Source organism: Meleagris gallopavo, chromosome 2 (assembly GCF_905368555.1).
Source record: "Meleagris gallopavo chromosome 2, MGAL_WU_HG_1.1, whole genome shotgun sequence".
NCBI classification, from domain to species: Eukaryota; Metazoa; Chordata; class Aves; order Galliformes; family Phasianidae; genus Meleagris; species Meleagris gallopavo.
In genome coordinates this window covers 25,128,002-25,148,080 of record NC_139405.1, presented here as the reverse complement: position 1 = coordinate 25,148,080, position 20,079 = coordinate 25,128,002, and the positions used below count along the sequence as shown (strand labels likewise).

Here is a 20,079-nt window from a genome sequence, read left to right as displayed (position 1 = left end):
AACACTCCTTTTAGATTATTTTGTTAGAATATCAAACTTTACAGCAAAATTAAATTGATCAACAGTATTTTGTCATCATTCAAGGAAGCAAGCCAGGAAAAAAGAGGAGTTCCAATATCTATCCAAAGAGACAGCTGTAGCCAACGGATTTATTTATAAGAATATTATTTGGTAGCAAAGAACTTACCATGGCTGAATGTAAAAAAGTATTTTTTTGATGAGTTAAAGAGATTAAGAAAAATCAGGCAGATTTTGACAGAGAATGGTGTGTAAATGAGAGGTGTTATCAGACTGAATCTGGCAGCTCCATTTTTGTTATGGTGAAAAATATCAGTATTATTTACTAAGAAGATTAGGGCTGAATTGGAAGAGAGGCTGGTTGTTGTGTGGAGATTGAGATAAGATAAAGGATTTTACCTTCTATGCACAAGCCAAATGCAATACACACAGGACTGTTATCTCCAGCTCAGGCCTAGCAGAGGTATATTAAGATGTACATTGTAATTACCAGTGGCAGGAGTAGATTTCATAAAGACTATTTTAAACCCTAATAAAATGCTGGCCTTTAATTATACAGCTTTGAAATATTTTTCTTAGTTAATTGCAACAGAAAAAAAAAAATCCACCTCATATTTGAAACTGATTCTTGCAGAGAAAACACAAGCAGAGCAGGCAGCCTTTGCCTGATTTGCACTTGTTTTGCTGTCTGGCTTCATTCTGTGATTTGAATCAGAGAGACAACTGAGACTGCTAAACACCTTCCTCATTTTTCCTGTTATCCAGAAAGCAAGATTAGAACGGATTGGGGAAGGCGGGGGCTGGAAAGAGAAGAAGAGTCGATCTTCTTTCCACAACATAATTAATTAGTTCCAAAAATGAGCTGCACACTCATCAATCACTCCTGTTCACTGGAGACAGATCCAAGCCCCCAGTATGCAATGGGGTTGTGTGTGGGGCTGAGAGGGGCAATATCATTTTTATCACTGAGAAGAACAAACCACGCTAGTTTTATATTTAGCACTAGGCCAGTCTGGGCCTCTGTAAAAGCTCAGAAAAGATTGACACTGTCAATAAGCAATTTTCCTGGTGGAAACAAATCTGGAATAGTAGGGTGAAAAAAGCAACAACAACAAAACACAAAACAAAACACACACACACCTTGCTCTTATTGAAGATATTTGTTACTGTTGTATATCTCATAATGGCAGTATATCCCAACAGTAATTCCAACAATGGTGGCAGGTCATAGTAGACCAGGGCAGGCAACTGCTACTGGGCACTTTCATCGTGAGTACATCCCTTATATCTCTGACACCTGCCTTGCTCCTGAGCCAATGCAGCTATATTCCCTTTTGCTTTGGCTGGACAGAAATTTTTTTAGCAGTATGGATTTGAAAATCTGGCCCCAAATCAGTTTAGCAAGGATCATACTTAAATAGAAGTAACAAATAATTCATTCAGCTTCATAAACATCCAGAATAGATAAGACACAGATTCTGGGTGGTAGGAGGTCACACAAATCAGCAAAGTGATGTCCTTTTCCTAAGCTCCCAGTGAGTTTATTCTGAACTAAAAGTGTAGTACACTAATAGGCTTGGATCCATTAGAATTGCTCACAGTTCATCTTTTTCTTAGCTACTGATAGCCAAACAGTGCAGAAAAACCATTGCCTGTATAGTGAATACTATACTCTGATGTAGATGAGTCATCCGTCTATGAACATAATTGTAAGCACAAAAATGATACGGTGCTTTTGTAATCTGGATAATTTGTACTTTAATGCATCTTCTCGCAAATGACCATTTAGAAAACAAATTGTTCCATGATCTGAAGTAAGAACCCAGAGACTTCCTGCGATGTAGAGTGTGTTCAGCTTACCTTTAAAAGCTGAAGAACTAAGGCAGAGCACTTTACATTAAAGTTAAAACCACAAGCAGGAAATATGTTGAGACCAGAGGTATGCTTATATATCCTTAACAATACCTGCTCTTTTTTTTCTTTATAAATAAAATTGACTGAAAATGATGATTTCCTCAAATTATAAATAAAAATCTAAAAGCAATCTATACAGCAGCTTTGGAGTAACAAATTTACAGTCTAAAATGTAAAACAAGCAAATACTCCTTCGGTAAAGCCTTCTTGTTCTTTCACATTACATAGTTCCTTGCAGAGCTTCCTACAATTAACATTAGTGAACTGCATGTAAACACTGTAGACTACCAGAACATCAGCTCCCCTTCAGAACAACTAGAATCCACATGACTAGAAAATATCAGGGGAAGATTTCTTTTTTGGTGTTATGGTTTAACCTAGCAGCAACTCAGCACCGCACAGCCATTCACTTGCTTCCCCCAGCACAGAAGGTAAATAGAAACAAAAATGCAATAATAACATAAATATCCACAATATGATTATTCATTCAGCTAATAATACAGCTGCCTTCTGACCAATAGCTTACCAGCAATATGAAGTCTCATCACCCAACAAATGATACCCAATAATCTTCAAGAAACAGCCACCCCTGAACAACTCCTCACACTTCTGTAGCCTTCCAAATGATGTTACATAGTATGGAACAACCCTTGGCCTAATTCAAGACATCTGTCCTGGCCCCTCCCCTCCCCCAGCTGCCGGCCATAAAGGCAGAGGCTCGTCCCTGCTGAATAACCTGCCCTGGGCTGTGTTCTATCAGTTCCTCCAGAACTGAGCCATATTCATATTTCCCCCATATTCCAAAACTAAGTGATATTCCTTATTGCTGAGAATCACTCTTTAGTTTCCTTCTCCACCTGAGAAAGTGTAGCTGCAGTAAAAGCTTATATTTTTGGTGGTTTGCAAATAACACATTAACTCACTGGATTATCCCCAAGGAGCCTGGGAACTCTGTGAAGTCAGTGGTTGCTCTCTTCCCTTTCAAAGAATCATTAATGCTGGAAAAGATTTTTATGATAATCTATTTCAACCATCAACCCATAAACACTGAGCCACATCCCTCACTACCACATTTACACATTTCTTGAACATCTCCACGGATGATGAGTCTATCACTTTCCCTGTTCCAATGTATTACTACTCTTTCAGAAAAGAAAGTTTTTCCTAATATCCAACCTGAACCTTACTCACCTGGTACAACTTCAGGCCGTTACCTCCCATCACTGTTACCTGGGAGATGAGACCAAACCCCACCTTTCTACAACTTCCCTTCAGGCTGTTGGAGAGAGTGACAAGGTCGTCCCTGAGCCTCCTCCTTTCCAAACTGATCGATTCTCTCTCTGTAAAACTTGTGTTCCAGACCCTTCAAGCTTCATTGGCCTTCTTTGTACACACTCCAGAGCCTCAACATCTTTCTTGTTGTGAGGGGACCAAAACCAAACACAGTACTTAAGGAGCAGCTTCCTTGAGTACTGAGGCACAATCACCTCCCTTGTTCTGCTCATTACAAGACAGTATGCCATTGGCCTTGGCTACCTGAGCATGCTGCCGTCTCGTGTTCAGCTGGCTGTTGACTAATACCCTGAGATCCTTTTCCGCCATGTCGATTTCCAGACACTCTGCCACAAGCCTTTAGTGTTGTATGGGCATAGTGTGACCACACTGCAGGATCCAGCACTTCGTCTTCTTGCAGTTCACATAACTAGCCTCAGCCCATCAATCCAACCAATCCAGATCCCTCTGTAGGACCTTTCTTCTCCCAGGCATATCAACACTTCCTCCCAACTTGGTATCATCTGCAAACTTACTGAGAGTGCACTCAATCCCCTCATCCAGCTCATCAGTAAAGATATAAAGTGGGACTGACCCCAGTCCTGACTCTTGGAGAACTCCACTCATGATGCTGGATTGTTTGCATTCATGCTTGAACCAAGAATCCTATCAACAACTGTGCATTTTCTATGAGGCAGTGAGCACCTATCGCTCACAGCAGATTTTGTGGTGCCTGGAGTATTCAGTGTCTTACAAGAAAAGGCCTTTAAAAAGAAAAATGTTTTGCTTTCCTCAAAACAGAGTTTTACTGTTAGAAGCACAACATATATAACTGTTATGTTTATATGAGAGCAATACAGTGAATTCTGAATAAAATATATAAAGACAGATAACTTGGCTGTAGCAATTAAATCTTTCTAGTGTGATAAATACATTAATGATTACATGATTAAATCCATAATCCTTAGCATAGGAGGAAGATTTGGAAAAAAAAACAGAGGATGAACAGTTGCATAAACCTAGAAATATTTAAATGTAATTTATGTTCACTTTGTTTCTATTTTGGAATCTCTGGTGACTTGCGATGCTTGTGGTTCTAATCTTAGCTATCCAAGTTATTTAGTATGCTAAGGTCATCTCCAGAATGTCCTGACTGTGCATTTGGGAGAAGAAAAAAAAAAAAGATATCTCAAAATCCATAAGGCAGAAATCAAGTTTCTAACTTTGGCTGAAAGTGACAATGTTGGTCGTTTTTTTTGTGGGTTCAATGTGCTGTTTGGTTATTGCAGAAAAAGAGGATTCCTTACTGTTCCAGCTATGATTACATGTTCAGATACTATCTTGATGGCTTTAGGAGACATCCATGTGTGCAGTGGGGTGCGACTGGTTGACACAAAATAATTTTTTTTCCAATTTGTTCCATGGTGACAGTAATTCAGAAAAGAAGATGATTTTGTGTTCTACTGTTACCTTCTACTTGTCCAATAATTCCAAGATAACACAATGGATATTTACAGAAAATTTTCTTCATATGTACATATATTTGTAAATACATGTACAAGACATAATTGCTCATTTTAACAGTTTCTGCTGTGCCCAGAATTATTTATTTGTACTCTACAAAAATTTTGTATCTGTCAGGTTTTTTTTTAATGTATTTATTTGCAAGTGAACTACAGTACAAATAAGGAACTGTTGCTACTTTTAGTGTGCATGCATTTCATTTCTTAAGTATCATCTTTTCTTTCCATAAATATGAGATACGTGCTGAGCACCTCTGACACCCAGTTTCTTGTAAAGGGTGCTCAGGAGAACCTTAGAGACCCATCATTTTTCTTAGTTGGCTAAATAGCTTTTTCTTCTATACCCAAAAATAATGGATGTCTTAAGGACAGAACAATTTAAGCTATTGAATTACCTGCTTCTGTCCTCAGTTTTGGTAAGCTGCAATGAGATTTCTGGGGAAAGCAATATTTCCAAAGAACTCCGAAATAAAAAAGACATCCTTTCCTCATTCAGTAATGTGATTCAGCTAAGGGCTGAGCACTTTGTAAAAGGTGTTGGATGTTTCAAAATCCTTTCAGGATTTAAACTTGTAAGAGAGCTTTCTGGTAAAGTTGTTTGGAAAATAGTTGCACCAATAAATGTCTAAACTTCAAACCCAGTTATCATAAACATTTTAAAACAAATGCTGATATGGAATTTTTATTGAATAACAGAAAAATATTTCAAATTTTCAACCCTGTGGGGTCCTTCCATCTTGCAAATGGGAGTAATAAACAAACAAATGTACTCAGTCAAGTGGAATGATGTAACAGCAGTCAGCCTTTCCAATTGCTTCTCCTGATTTATGGTTATTACATCATATTTATCAGAATGACTCATCTCTAATCCATACTTTTTAGGCTGTGAAGATCCTGAGCTACAGTCTTTGGATACCTGAAATAGTCATATGATAAAGATTGATCGGCACACAGAAAGATTTAAACGTTATCATTTTTTTTTATAGTGGGCTCACATACATTTGAACAAACATAGAACTTCTGCTATCCCATGTATGTAAAGAATCCCAAGAAAGAGGTGCAATTATCCAAGATTACCTTTTGTTAGCTGTTGAAGAAACAGAAATGAAATTTACTCAGCAACACCTCATGACTCTCGGTGATGAAAACAGCTGCAAGAGCTAATTGCCTTCCAGTGGATCTTCATCTGCAGACAGATCATCACACAAGAAAGTGATGCTTCTTACACTGCATCTTGGTCACCATCCTGAAAGACAAAGTTCAAGGAATACCGAGAAATCAAGATGTTTGAGACGCTCTGATGGCTCTCAGCACTTCTTCTTTCACAATCTAGCCCCAAAGTAGACAAACAGTACTAGTGCTATTTCTGGCACTGGTGACATGCTACTAAAATAGGCATCAAATACCTCTCTTTTAAAGTGAGCAGTGGACAGGTATTTGAAGAACCAGTATCAAAGTGAAAAAATGCGGCAGCCTTCTCCACCCAGAAAGGCATAAATCTACCCCATTGGAATTTTTTTTTTTTTTTGCTTTTACTTAGAGCAGTAACAGACAACAGCTGAGAAGCGATCAGGAAGCACCTAGCATGTGTTCTCCAAACAACATCCTGGCTGCCTTCCACATGTATGGAGAGCTCAGTCAAATCTCATTGGTTTTAGCTAACAGCTAACAAGAAATTTCCTCACAATGTGAGGAATTCACATCAGCAGCCAAGTGAAGATAGCTAGGATTAACCAGATGTCCACCAACTCAAATAAATCCACTCATCGGGATTTTGCAGAGGGTATAGACACCTTAATTTGACTATTCAACAAATTGTGCCTTTATGATACAACTAGTTAGTTTGTAGTCATTCCGTTGCGAGTCCTGTCTTTTGTATAAACAGTGTAGACTTTTATTGTATAAATTCACGATTGTTGTTTTGCAAACAAAACCCTGGAAGACATGTTTAGGAATCACCTTGCAGAAGACAAAGGATAGCTATTAAGATGTACTAAACCAGTGAGAGAGCAGGTTGTTGGCAACAATTTATTTTACCTCAGGGCATTTTGGATGACTCAGTCTTGTATTAAATACTGAGCATCAACCATCAAAACAGTTGCTGTCTGACAGATATGTCTCACTGTAGTACTGTTCCAGCACTCACCCACTGAATGAGCATCATCTAGCAGACTGTTTTACAGCAGGTAACCAACTCTATTTCAAACCAGATAAAAGCAATAGACTTAACCTACTCATCAACTCCAGTAGATTCCTCTCATCCACATTGTACTCATACATTATCTGAAGTATACCAAAATAAATCCTTTCAAGTCACCTAAAGATCTATGCAGTTCTAACCAGTACCCTGCTCCATAACAAATTGATCATTTTCAATCAACAACCAAAGGTATTGAACTCAAAAACATGAATTAAGAACTTTTTTTCTTACTTGGTACTCTAATCTGCTCAACAGAATATAAAAAGCTCTGAAGCTGTCTCTATACAATTATTTCAGTTGTCTCACCTTAATTCTTACTTTCTTCCATAACCACTTCTACTGTTACTGCCATGAGTATGAAGTAGTACTTGTGAAGACTAAGGCCCACATCTGTATTTAACTAAATGATTCTGCCAACCCAAACAGCTTAAAAACTAGCTTAATTGCTCTTCAGAAGATATTGACGGAAGAGGAAATGTCTAGATTTAGTGCTTTTGCTCATTGGGAGGAGAAAGCAACATGAAGATCCATGGCTCTTCTGCTACGGTGTCAGGCTTGAGCACTTTTTCAGCAGGCAGCAAGAAGATAGCCACTATCATCTTGCTGTTTTGATCCATACCTTGCCACCAAAGAAAAGTGAGGTCTGTGTTCACTTGCTTTCATTTATGAAAATGTCCTCTTCAAGGTAGTTGGAGGGAATAGGTTATCTTTTTCCTTTGCTTTGCTTGTGTGGCTGCCATGCTTCTATATCTACTGCTGTGACAGTCCCAAAGTCAGCACAATGTCATCTTGATGAGGATGAGATGAATCCCTGCAGAGTCCAGGAAGATTTGGCTGTGTGCAATTGCATTTGAAGGGACTCCTGGGGTGAAGTTCTGGCTTCAAATTCTCTGACAAGGTGCTGACACAACACTGTCAACACATGGAAGGTGCACAACTGGCAGGAGCAGGCTGCAGTTGTTTGAAATGTACCCACTCTAAAAGAAGGACACAATATAATTGTTCAAGACTGTCATCGATGATGGGACAGTGGTGTTTATGCCATCTTCACTACAGCCAAAATCAAACACTTTCTCTTTGTAGCCCTTTCTCCCTGAAAACATGCCCAAGTCATCATGCTGTTGTCACTGAAGTTTCTCAAGACAAGCAATTTAACATTTAGAACAGTCATACACAAAATTAGACTCTATAGCATAACCCGAAGAAAAATAATGTAAATCAGATACTGTCCTTCATACGGAAAAAAAAACACCACTGTGATGATTCTGACTGAGTGATTGAATGACTATTTTATAATGATACTTCATATATTGTGCTTGTTAAATTAACAACTTGTTTGCAATGGGTAGTTGTAGGTAATGTTGTAAACACATAATGCATCAAGAGTGATTGCATTTTGCTGCATAATACAGAGAGGAATATTGTACTGCCAAAATGGGTAGTTACGTGTATTTTATCAGGCTACCATTTCATTAGCTAGATGAGACTTGGCCACTGGACATAAGAGCTTGCACTTATTACTCTTACTGTGGCACTCAAAAGAACAAAGTTTATTGTAAGATAAAAAGGAACATCTTCTTAAATCTTGTCTCTCTTGCATATATTCATTTGTGTTTCTGCACATTATTGTTGCCAGAGGTATATCTTCTCTGATAATAGCGATAATAGGAGCCAGTTAGAACTAGCAAAGCTATTTTCTTGATGTATTAGCACTTCCATTTTAGAATAATCCTACTAGCATGATTCTGTAGTATTTACAATTTTTATAAGTACCGATTATATTTTCAAAGTCAAAGTGGGATAAAATTAGTGCATTGTACCCCGTTGTTGCTGCTTTCTATAGTAGTCAGCCATACATATTGAACAATGCCATACAAGTGTAATTTCGAGAGGTAAGAGCTTGATTCTTTAAAAAACACTTACATGGGCAGTATGAGCTCTTGCTGAGGATCTTCACCATGTGAACATTGTACATACAGTCTACTTAATAAAGAAAACCAGAGTTACATGTATAAACAGGGGCATGTAGGTGGAGTTCTGGCAAAAGAGCATTTTTTTTCACCACTGAAGTCCATTCAGCAGCCAAGAAAACTGTATCTTATCATACCATTTGTACATTGTCGGGAAATAATATCTATATATCTAATTTACAAATGTTCATAGGCAAGTACTTTCAGCCACTGGCGAGGAGTGGGATTTGAGAAGAGAGTTTTCTATAAGGCTTGAAGATCCATCTGGGAATGATGGATGACTTTCAGCAGCAAAGATTTTCTAACAAACGACAGTCCAAAACAGAGCCTTATAAAGTACTCATAGCTAATGTCAATAATTCTTTCTTTGCCAGTTTAAATATCCTTCTGAGTCTCTCATACCCTCACTGGTACAGTACACTGGCAAAATTAGCAAGCTAATGTCACCACTCCTTGTAGATAAACACGTGTAAAGTGTCAGGCAATAAGGAGGAGATTACAGAACACATATTTCTAAGTACCACTTATGAATACAACACATGTAGCTCATGGAATTGTTGACATCATCTAGAGAGGAAAGCAAGTCTTGCAACCACAGTGGATTATGTCATTAGCCAAACTGGAAAGTAATCATTCCTTACAGCTGCCAGAGTCTGTCTCTGCCCTGGAGCTCCTGTTTTCCTGAAGAATAATATATTACTAAATTAAGATAAACATCGTGAGAGTGAAAGTTCAACAAAACGTAATGTGACATGCACATCTTATGCATAAGCCTTTTGCAGGTTGATGCATTTAATGGAACCTCTCATCTTGCACTTGCTTCAGAAAGAAATGTCATTAAGTATGGGAAAGAGGGTCAGGAGTATGGATGCAAACAGAAGATTTCCAGAATGCACATCATGACTGGGACTGTGAATCAGTGAGGCTGCTGCAGTAACAGGCAGAGGCTTTGGCTGGGATTAGGAGCCCAGAGAGGCAGTGATGTACACAGCTAGAGGCAGAACCATCCCTGCCCCAGGGAGTTTACCATCAAATAATAGAGGCAATACACATAATTGGAAAATAGAAATTATAAAATCAGGAAGATGTGTGCCTACAGTCATTGTAGGCATCTGCATACCTTCCTGCCCCTCTCCCATAAAAAGCTTGCTTGCCAGCCATGACCCCAGGCCATTTTCACCAATCATTGCTTCAGCCGATGTGGCTTTTGAAGAAATGGCTGAAAGATGAGAGAGCCTTACAAATGAGTCCACTGAGTGTTATTTGAGTTAAAAAGAAATAGTGATGTCCATACAGTAAAGAGGAAAAGGGTTGCAGGCTGGTGATTGCTAAGAGGCAAGGCAGCTGTTTGGTGACCCCGAAGATGAGAGGAATTGAAGGCGTAAGAGAGGAGGAACGAGCAGGACTGAGAGCTCCAAGTAATAAGCATGGCTAGGGCTGGCTTGTTCTCTGTGCATATCAAAGAGAGACAATGTATGCTGAAGGACAAGAAAGATCACAGAGAAATAGGTGGTTGGATGCAAAATACTACTGTCTTGAAGGAATGAACTGGTAGGTTAATAAGTTGAAGATCATAGGAATGATAATATGCCAGTGTAACCAAGAACAGGAGTCAAACTAAGAGTACAAAAGATAATCAGAAAACATCACTTTTGGCCATGCTAAATCAAAACAGAATATAAAGCATCTTAAAGAGATAATAGATAAGCAGATAAGCTGAAATGCAGCTATGATGTAAGGAAATATTCCAGGAATGAAAATTCAGTTTTGCAATTTTCTAGCATAAAATACTTTGAAGAGATCTGCCTGCAATTTTTCCTCTGGGTTTGGTTTGGCTCAAGTCAAAAAGGCTATTTTTGCTTAAAGCTGTTAACAAGATGAGGTGCTTGTCATAGAGGGGAATGTAGAAAGTGAGAGGTCAGAAAGGAGCAGTGCTTTGTGGGAAAAGGGTGAAGGATGTAACCTTTGTAGGGATTAGGAGGTTTGATCCAGGGTTTGCTAAAGGCAGAGGAGAAAAAAGCCAAAGCAGCTGTTTTGCTGCATGCCTTTGCAGCTGAGTCAGGTTAAAGCTATGGAGAAGGACAGGCACGAGAAGGGAGGACACAGTCACACTACTTGCATCTGGGTAGGTGATTGGGTGTGCAAGATGAATGTCAGAAAGGGATGTGGATAAAAATTGTGGGTCAGTGACACTCTGCTAAGCTGTGTCTGCAGTGTGAACAAAAGCCCTGCAGAAGAGACAAAAAAAGAAGATGTCTAAATGTTTGTTGTAGGGGAATAGATGGTGTGGCACCAAGGATGGAGTGGGAGGAGAAGGTAGTGGGGATGGTAGAGTAACAGCCAAAGGGAGTAGCGATGGAGCAAGATAGGGTGACAGTCTGTGGAGGGGCAACAAGATGGCCAACCCACTCACTACAAAGAGTGCCACTGTGGCATTCATATCCTACATTAAGCCCTGTGATGTGCAACACAGGTGCAAAAAGCCATGTTGTAAGTCTATGATTGCAGCATCAAGCAACATTTGTGAGGATTTATTCACTCAGAGCTCTGTAAGCAGTATTCTCCGAGATTTTGAGACAACAGAGGTGAGTAAAAATTGTTGAGGAGTCTACTGCAAAATGTTCAATGCATTGATACTTCAGACCCTAAATCAAAATCTACAGATTTGATAAGTGATGAAGTCTCCCCTTCAACCTCCTTTTCTACAAACTAAACAGCCCCACTTTCCTCAGCTGCTTGTTGTATGGCTTGATAGAATCATAGAATCTTTTAATTGGAAAAGACCTTCGAGAACTTCAAGTTTCCCTGTTGATTGTTTCTGCCCAACTTTTAGTAGGCAAAGAAAAAGATTACCTGAAATCTCTGAGGTCCATTATTAACTGGAGGTGCCCCAGTCCTTACTTCTTACCAGGCAGAACAATGCAATTTCTTCTTAAAGGTTCCTTAAAACCAAAGTGAATCATGTCACAAAATTGACTTTTTTTTTTAATAATAAATTGAAGTACACTTTGCATCCACTCCATCTGCAATGCTCTGTAGACTATCAGTGTAACAGTACTTTTGCAGAAAAATAAATAGGTGCTTTGACTGGCTCACAACCAAAATCTTATTAAATGCCACTGGAGGTTCAGACCAAGTATCTGTATTTACTGTGGTTGGTTATGGATCAGGAGAAGATAAAATGTTACTCTCCTTATATCCAAACACACTTTTGCTCCTGATACGGATGTTTGCAGATGAGAATGCAGGTGAGATGTTCTCATATAAATGGAAGAGGAAACACACAACTGGTATGACAGCAACTTAACCCATTTACCTTTTAACTTATTTACACACTGAAAATATGTTTTGACTGAAGTAACTTGATAGGTATGGACAGAGATGTTTAGTATGTAGGAAACCTGGTTTGGTACAAAAACACTCTTCTGAGTTTACACACATATTTAACCTTGTCTAAATATAGACCTCTGTAGCTACTAATTCTCCACACATTTCTCAAGGTTTTCTAGTCCTTCTTTCCGAGATTGCAAATACGTTTGCAAAGTTGAACATATGCTTATGCTGCAGGTGTAGCCAATAAAATTTGGGGGTTGCAATGTGACATCCCACATGCAAAATGCTTTTTATGTCCAACAGGAGATACAAAATAGACAGAAACTAGTCTCTTCCTCTCTGCTGCTTAGAGACCTCATGCAAACATCACTGTACTCTTCATAAAACTTTTTCATCACAGCAGTGTGAAATTTATGAGAAATATCTTGTTTTGCATCTCACAACATGTAAAGCTACGTCAGTATTATAAGCAGCTAAATGACTGGGAAGCCCAAACCACGTTTTAAAAAAAAGGCAGGTGAAGATGGAGCTTACCCATCACTGAACCAGGCCTCTATAGTCCTCCTGTTGTCCTTCAAATTAATGCAGTGGGTGAGAGTAGCAGGACACCACATTTCCTATTATATTTCCAGCTGCAGCTGTTTGAAGCTTCTCAAAGACAATTCTGCAGATGCAACACTGCCGATGGAGTGGTTTGCAGTGTGCAGGTGAAGCGGTCAAACATTTGTACTGATTGCAACTCATGTGCGTAGTTTCTCACATTTAAGTCATTGCGTGTGAACAATTCATTTCTCTGCAGCTTGCGTACTTATCAAATATATATAGAAAAGGTTTCTTTCTGTACCATGGAGATATTGGTTCTTTTGGGATCCTGGTTGTGTAAAACAGCTATTGTTTTCCTCGGGTGAATAAAACAAAACAATCCTCAGATTGTTCTCAGACAAGGGTTTAGGCAGATGATATAACTGTAGCTAGAGGTTTTTTTAAATTGTTTTTAAAAATTATTATTTTACTGGCCATTAGGTTTAGTTATTAGGATAAAATTTAGAGAAGAAAAGCCAACGTAAATTCTGACTTCCTGCCTTGAGCTTTATGGAAAATGCTTTGCTTTTGCTTTGACGTATAAGGTTAACTATATAGTAACATGGAGTAATTGAAGAAGATACGATAAGTGACAAGTATTAACATGGTAAATCATGTGTATACAATTTCTATGTGTTTTACAAAATGTTTCCTTTAGAAAAGCAACCTACCGGATAAGAAAAGGTTAACTGACAAAACATGACTAAGAGATGATTTCTACATAAGAAATTTGTTAATATTTTGCAAATGTGTTGATCTAAGCCATTATCACTATTTAACACTTAGCCAGAAAGGATGCTACGAGAAGTTCTGCCTACCTCAAGTTTTGGCCAGCAGAATTTAATTTTGCCAATAGGCCATGCATGTTTCAAAGTATGTCAATTATACTTAAGACACATTAATGCATTTTTAGAGTAATTTCTGTGTCAGCGAAATTATTGCCTGCCCCCTCCCCCTCTTCCCTGTTGCTGTCACATAGAACTATAACCAGCGCTCACATGGAAAAGCAATATTAGGAAACACATTAAAGATGATTTATCAGCTGGAAATAAGAAAGAGAGCCAAGAGCAGGTGATGAACTCTTCAGAACCACTGCATTAAGCCGAGACAGAAAAGGCTGTTCCATTATTTCAACTGACCTGAAATATATAATCAATTGGGACCAACTTCCATTCTCATTCACTTGAGTCTAATTACATAGTATTTAAATAGCATTACTCCTGATTTCTACTTACACAAGTGATCAGCAGAATTTGGCTTTTATTTAGCCCCATGGAAAACAGGGTAAAAGAGCCTTACAGAAACTTCAGCTTGCTACAGCTCCAGGTAGGCACTGCTCTCAGTCTCTTGCAGAGGCTAAGTTTTACTTTACAGGCTTCACTGCTTGCAAATGGAGCAATGTGCTCTTTGGCAGAGTTGCTCACTCAAACAGGTAACATTTACAGCTAAAAGGTAAAACCAACAACTCCCAAATCTCAAACATTTAAAAATCATACCAAGGACTGGTAAACAGACTGGATGAGTTTTTCTGTGCCACGTTAGCATGTTTAAGAAAAAGATGCTGTCTAACAAGTAGTCTGCAAATCCTGTATTAGCTGCAGTTTCCAGATAGAAGTAAAATGCAGTCTCATGTAGAGCACATTACGGTATCTAATCTGGCAGTCACAATAGGTGATTGATGCAAGATTCTCTCCCGGCAGAAAAAGTATTTGACACAGGAGGTTACTTAGCAACATTTAGACATAGGGCTAAAATGACAATAGAATGGAGGTTTAACAAAGGACTACAAGAGGACCAAATTTCAAGACTAACCGCAGTAATGGAAGGGAGTGCAAACGGTATCTTTCCACATAGCCACAACTACCATGGGGGATTTACTCTTGGGGCAGATAGTCCAAATCTCTTTTCTTGGAATCCTACTGAATTTGGTTGGCACTGGCCGTGGTGCCCCAGCTATCCTAGTGAGCATTCTCCTTCATCTTTTTCATCCACTCCCAGGTCATCCCCAGTGTCTGTGGCAGAGACAACCAGTGTTCACCCTGCATCATGACAAAATCTCATGTCTCTTAACAGATTGCTCTTTCTGGGGAGTCTCGTGATTAAGCTCATGCCAGGTGCTCAACCCAGCACTTCCCTCTTCTGTAACCTGTAGCTCACCAATGCAGGCAAATGTGCACTCACGTAGTAAGAGGAGATGTATCAAGGATAATATCTTTTAATAATTCTCTTTGTCAGAAGGGAAATCTGGGCATTGCTCTGCTACATTCAGTGGCAAATCTGTCAAACTCTAGTATTCACTGACCTCAGTATGGACCAGTTACACAGATGGAACAAAACTAGAATGCCATTGCAATTGATTATTTTAAAAGGAGGAAAAGGCATGAATCTGCTTTGCCACAGACTCTTTTGCACTGTATGCTGTGTAGCACTGCAGTAGGTTACATTACTTAACAGTAATTCATCTTTTAGGTAGAAAATACAAAATGGCCTCCCAAAAGGTAACAAAGTATTGCCTAAAGAAGAGATTTCCCAAAAGCTTTAAGAATCAGAGCCACTCTGAAGATGAGAAAGCTTATAGCTGCTGAGGGATGCTGCATCTTTTACCGACGCGTAATTCCTACACAGTAACCAAATTTAACTTGCAAACTTCTGAATGTTTCCTCAACTTCAGCAGCTTAAACAGGCGGTTTAAAAGTCTGCTTTGCTTACTTGATGTGTTTGAATAATCACACTGAAAAAAGAATCCCTTTCACTGAATAAGCAGCTGATCATTTTTCTGAAGTAGATATAGAAGGAACATGAACTCAAAAGGAGCTGTATGTGGTAATCAGCGCATTAGTCAGTGTAATGAGAAAATCATCTCTGTTTTCTGGGAGCATTAGACGACTGCATGATAGTGGCATTATACTTTATCAGCACTAAAACATCAACAAGGCATGTGCACGCAGGGACACAAGAGTTTTTCCCTTGCACACGCGGGCAGCGCCCGGCATGCCACAGCTCTTTCCGCTCCTGGAACATCTCACAAGTCAATTTGTCAGCCTCATTTTCTGACGCCGTGACTATTTATCTCACATGACTAGGTCTATAGAAAGGTCCCCAAAGAGGAGAGGCGCCCGCGGTGCGCTGGGGTCGGCTGGTGGGCCAACTCCCTGCAACAGCGTCCTCGCTGCCGTGCCGTGGCGGAGCGGCCGGACAAGCCTGGAGTGAAAAGGTCTGCTTTACCTAGGGGACCTGCTCCTCCTCCTCCCCATTTTTATACTACTGTGGGGTTAATAGCTATGTCGTGTGGGGTCAGGGAAGACATCTGTGTCTCAGATAATATGCTTACGGTGATTACCACACATAATTGACTGACCTTCCCTCATTCTTTTCCTGCTGCAGGCCATGGCTGATAGGGTGAGATGCTCCAGAGGAGTTTATTTTCCATCACACACTATTGTGCTGCTGAGCAAATATTTTAGCAAGCTTTGAATGAATCACCTTTCAGGCTTTGGGTTTGACAGCTAAAATATGAAGGCTGTGACCAATCTAATAATATTAGATTTTAAATCAGCTTTGGGAGAAAACATGGGAAAATCCTACTTAAAATCCATTTATAGATACCTAATAAAATCCTGTTTTGAGTGCTGAAGTCAACGTAAATTTCTCAGAATTCTGTTCTTTCTTTTGCCTCTCTGCAGGCTTCATCTCCTCACCTCGCCTGGAACATTTTAAGCTCTTGAGTGGGTTTGTCTCAAAAAGTATCTGCAAGCCAGGGTGCAATAAATAAATAAATATCTGAGCATTGCAGGAGCCAAGCTTCCAAATGGGAAATGCTAAGTCTAATTTAAGACCCTTCCTTCAAGAGAGAACATCAGAAACCCCTTCTGGTTCCTGGGGCTATGTGATAGGAATACAAGACTGTTCTGCATAAACATTTATTTCATTTTATAGCTGACACAACATGGAAAAAAATAACCCCACATTGTTCAACAGTAACATTTTCCCCTCTTTCTTTTTACAGAAAAGCAAAAATCACTTTTGTTTCCAATACACAGTTTCAGAAAGTGAGGAATTAATAGAACAGAAGGGATTTTTTTTTTCCTATTGCCAAAAGAAAGCTTCATTTGTATCATTAAGATTTTAAATTTCTAATACTATTTTACACTGGGTGTTTTATTCATCTGGAAATTAGTCTATCAGTCCATACACAGTATACTCCCCCAGGAAGCAGCCTTTTTCTAAAATAGATATGTCCCAGGTTAGAGCGAGCGAGTAAAGCTTTGTATCAGGAATATTCACCTCTGTCAGCAAAACAAGTTGGTATGCAAAGACATCTATAGACACATACACACACACACATGCACACCTACCTTCTTCTTCCTTTTAAAACCTTTTTGTCACATGGGAAATAACCTTTACCATGCACTACCAGTGAGCATGTATGGCCTGCATTCTGGATTTCAAACCGCAGCATTTTCCCTGTGACCTAATGGGCAGAATGATATGATACATTGAACAAATACATCTGTTCTTAGTCCTGCTGCTGAAAGCTAACATTTGTGCAAATGAATGTTCTGTCACTGCAGCCAAAAAATGTTTCCAGCCCCAGTAGTTGCTCCACTTTCATTTGTCCAACGACATAATCTACGTTCCTAGCTACCATTTATCGAAATCCATTTGGAGCTGCCGTCGTCTTTCAAACATTTAATATAATTCATCCTCCCCTCAAAATGCAGCAACTGCTTAACAAGGAAAAATATACATATTCTAAATGTATGGGTGATCTTTAGACAAATCTCAGCATCACTTCATAATTATATACTACAAGTTTTAATTAACTAAAGCTCTGAAAATCATAATGCCTTATTAAAATGCAATTAATCCTTTGATTAAAAAACAAAAAGCACAAGTATTTACAACAAAAACACAAGTAGAATAATTACAAATATCATGTACCCATTTCTTTTATTTGGGTGTCACTTATGATGTCTCACGTTCCCTTCATTAATTCAAATACACACATTATCTCAAATCCACAGCAGACTGAGTGACAGTGGCCACCAAACACACAGCACTATATCCTATTGATTTCTGCAAATCCTGAACAATGCCATTTGCATGCTTGTTTCTGTAATAATAAAGATATGCCATTCAGAATTAAAGCACCGGCCAGACTAGTGGCAACTAATTGTGTTGTGTGTAATGAGTGCAATTTCAATTTGATATAACCCTCAGCTTTTCTTACAGCACTCGCTAAGTACTTTCAAGTCTTTGTGGGGAAATAATTGATTTTTTTGTGCTGTGGGCACAAGAAAATTATTATGATCTTTTGAATAATGCCAAAGAAAGGACCATGAATGATTTAAATTGGTATATGAAGAAGGCTTCACTGTGGATTGCAGTTTGACTGACATCCTACTAATGTAGTATCTAGATTAGCAATTTTTAAGGAGGCAGCTAATATAAAACTGGTAAAACGGAAAACATTGCTAACAGGGATTGTGTATTTGTTATTCAGCGAGGAATAACATTATGGGGATTTAAGGCACATCAGACAAACACTATACTATTACATAATTGCCCTTGCTCTTTTCATTTATGGCACGTGTATTGAAGGGTATGTTTCAACTGATAAATTACACATTTAAAATATGTAGATACAATGGTGCAGTACTAGGTTATCACCGCAGCTAAAGTCCATTGGATATGTTGGTCTGTCACCACTATGTACAAAATTTTTGTTTTGTCTGATTGTGATGGGAAGGTTAGTAAACTCCCAAAATTATTCTCCCCAAGAAATGAGATAATTGCTTTTCCCTTCAGAGGAATTAAATCTTTTTTCCCTAAACTGCTGCCCCTACCAGGGTACCATTCTGCCCCCTTTACCCTTGGTCCGTAAGTTTTATGTAAGAATGAGAAGTCATAAACAGGTTTAAGCCATCTAAAGCAGGACCCCAACCCACAGTCAAGCAAATATCTGCCTGGATACAACTAATTAAAGATTGTTTCAGCCTGAAATCAATCTCTCTTTCTCCTTTCTGTTTCTTCTTAAATGACAAATGCATTTCATGTTGCAAAAGCTCTGTATAAATAAGGACATTGGACACATTCCACCTTAAAATGCATACCTTCCAAATCTTATTCTTCAGAGGAGGGAATGTTGTTAATTTAGTTGGTCATAACTAAATAGTTTCTAATCTGGAGCAGGAGTCTGCTGAGAATATTGGACAGTTTAAAGGTTAATCACCATCGCCTGGTTACACAAGTGAGGCAGAACTAATTCCTCCAAAGGCAAATGGCTTGCAGTTTTATCAGCAGTGCAGATTAGAAGTGTTAATATACAGAATAGAATGGATGCTCAAGGGCCAGTTTTCCCTTATCGGCAAACTTTGCAACAGAACTCAGCTACTGCACAACCTCTGCACTTTCTATAATAAGGCCCCTCATTTTGCCTCTCGAGCAGAACTATCAAACAATCCTCCCCAAACCACTGCCACCAAAATCAGGGTATTACAGACCACAGCTAATTGGAAGATCACTATAATGAAGTAAAAGATAAAATACTTTGGCTGCTGGCCTAAAATGTGGATCAGCACAACATAGGAAGCTATCTGGCTATGTCACATTCTGAGAGATTTACATAAACAATAAACTCAAACCAACTGCCCTCAAAAATACATCTTTGTTTACAGTAAATGCAACCTAAAGCGTTGGTTATAAAAAGTGGAGGGATTTACATATTCAGTATTTTATTAGCAGAGCAGACTCCCACCACTACAACAAACGCATGTAACCTGACGTGCATTTCTTAAGTGTATGCTCTGCAAGAAAAATAGCGGTAGGATGCATAAGTACACATCTTAGAAAATATTTACATATTTATGCTGCTCAGTGTACACTAGAATATATTTACTACCATAGCACATCACAGCACACAGGCTCTTATTTAACTTTTCCAGAGCTGTTCCATGCTGCAGGTGTTTTTCCATCAGAAAAAGAAAGGAAAGGGGAAGATCCATCAGTGTCACAAGCTATTTCCCAAATAAAACATGCTGACAGAAAATCCCACCTAAAAAGACAAGAAAAAGAAAAGGCACTTTGTGTAAATATGTCAAGGAGAAAAACGGGCAATTTTGCTTAACAAATAAGAAGAATAATCAGTTCAGAGAAAAGCCATATTACATATTACAGTAGTAATCTTTCTGTAAGAAACCTGGGGATAATGAGCCTATGTTTTACACACACTGGGCCAAAGCCTGCCCTTGCTGAATGAGTGGGGACT

At 38.8% G+C, this 20,079-nt stretch overlaps 1 long non-coding RNA gene across 10 annotated transcripts in view; it reads right to left on the bottom strand.

The window, feature by feature from the left end:
- Positions 1-238: 238 nt before the first annotated feature.
- Positions 239-20,079, bottom strand: part of LOC146544905 (uncharacterized) — a 48,709-nt gene continuing 28,868 nt past the window's right edge. Inside the window, exons 4-7 of one of the 10 annotated variants that reach the window (XR_014882008.1) lie at positions 11,751-19,866; positions 8,851-8,907; positions 7,234-7,904; positions 239-5,973 (exon numbers count right to left, since the gene is read on the bottom strand). This is a non-coding gene — a long non-coding RNA (uncharacterized LOC146544905). Of the gene's footprint in view, positions 5,974-7,233; positions 19,867-20,079 lie in introns of all 10 variants that reach the window. The other 9 variants (XR_014882006.1, XR_014882007.1, XR_014882001.1 and 6 more) reach the window with 9 other exon arrangements.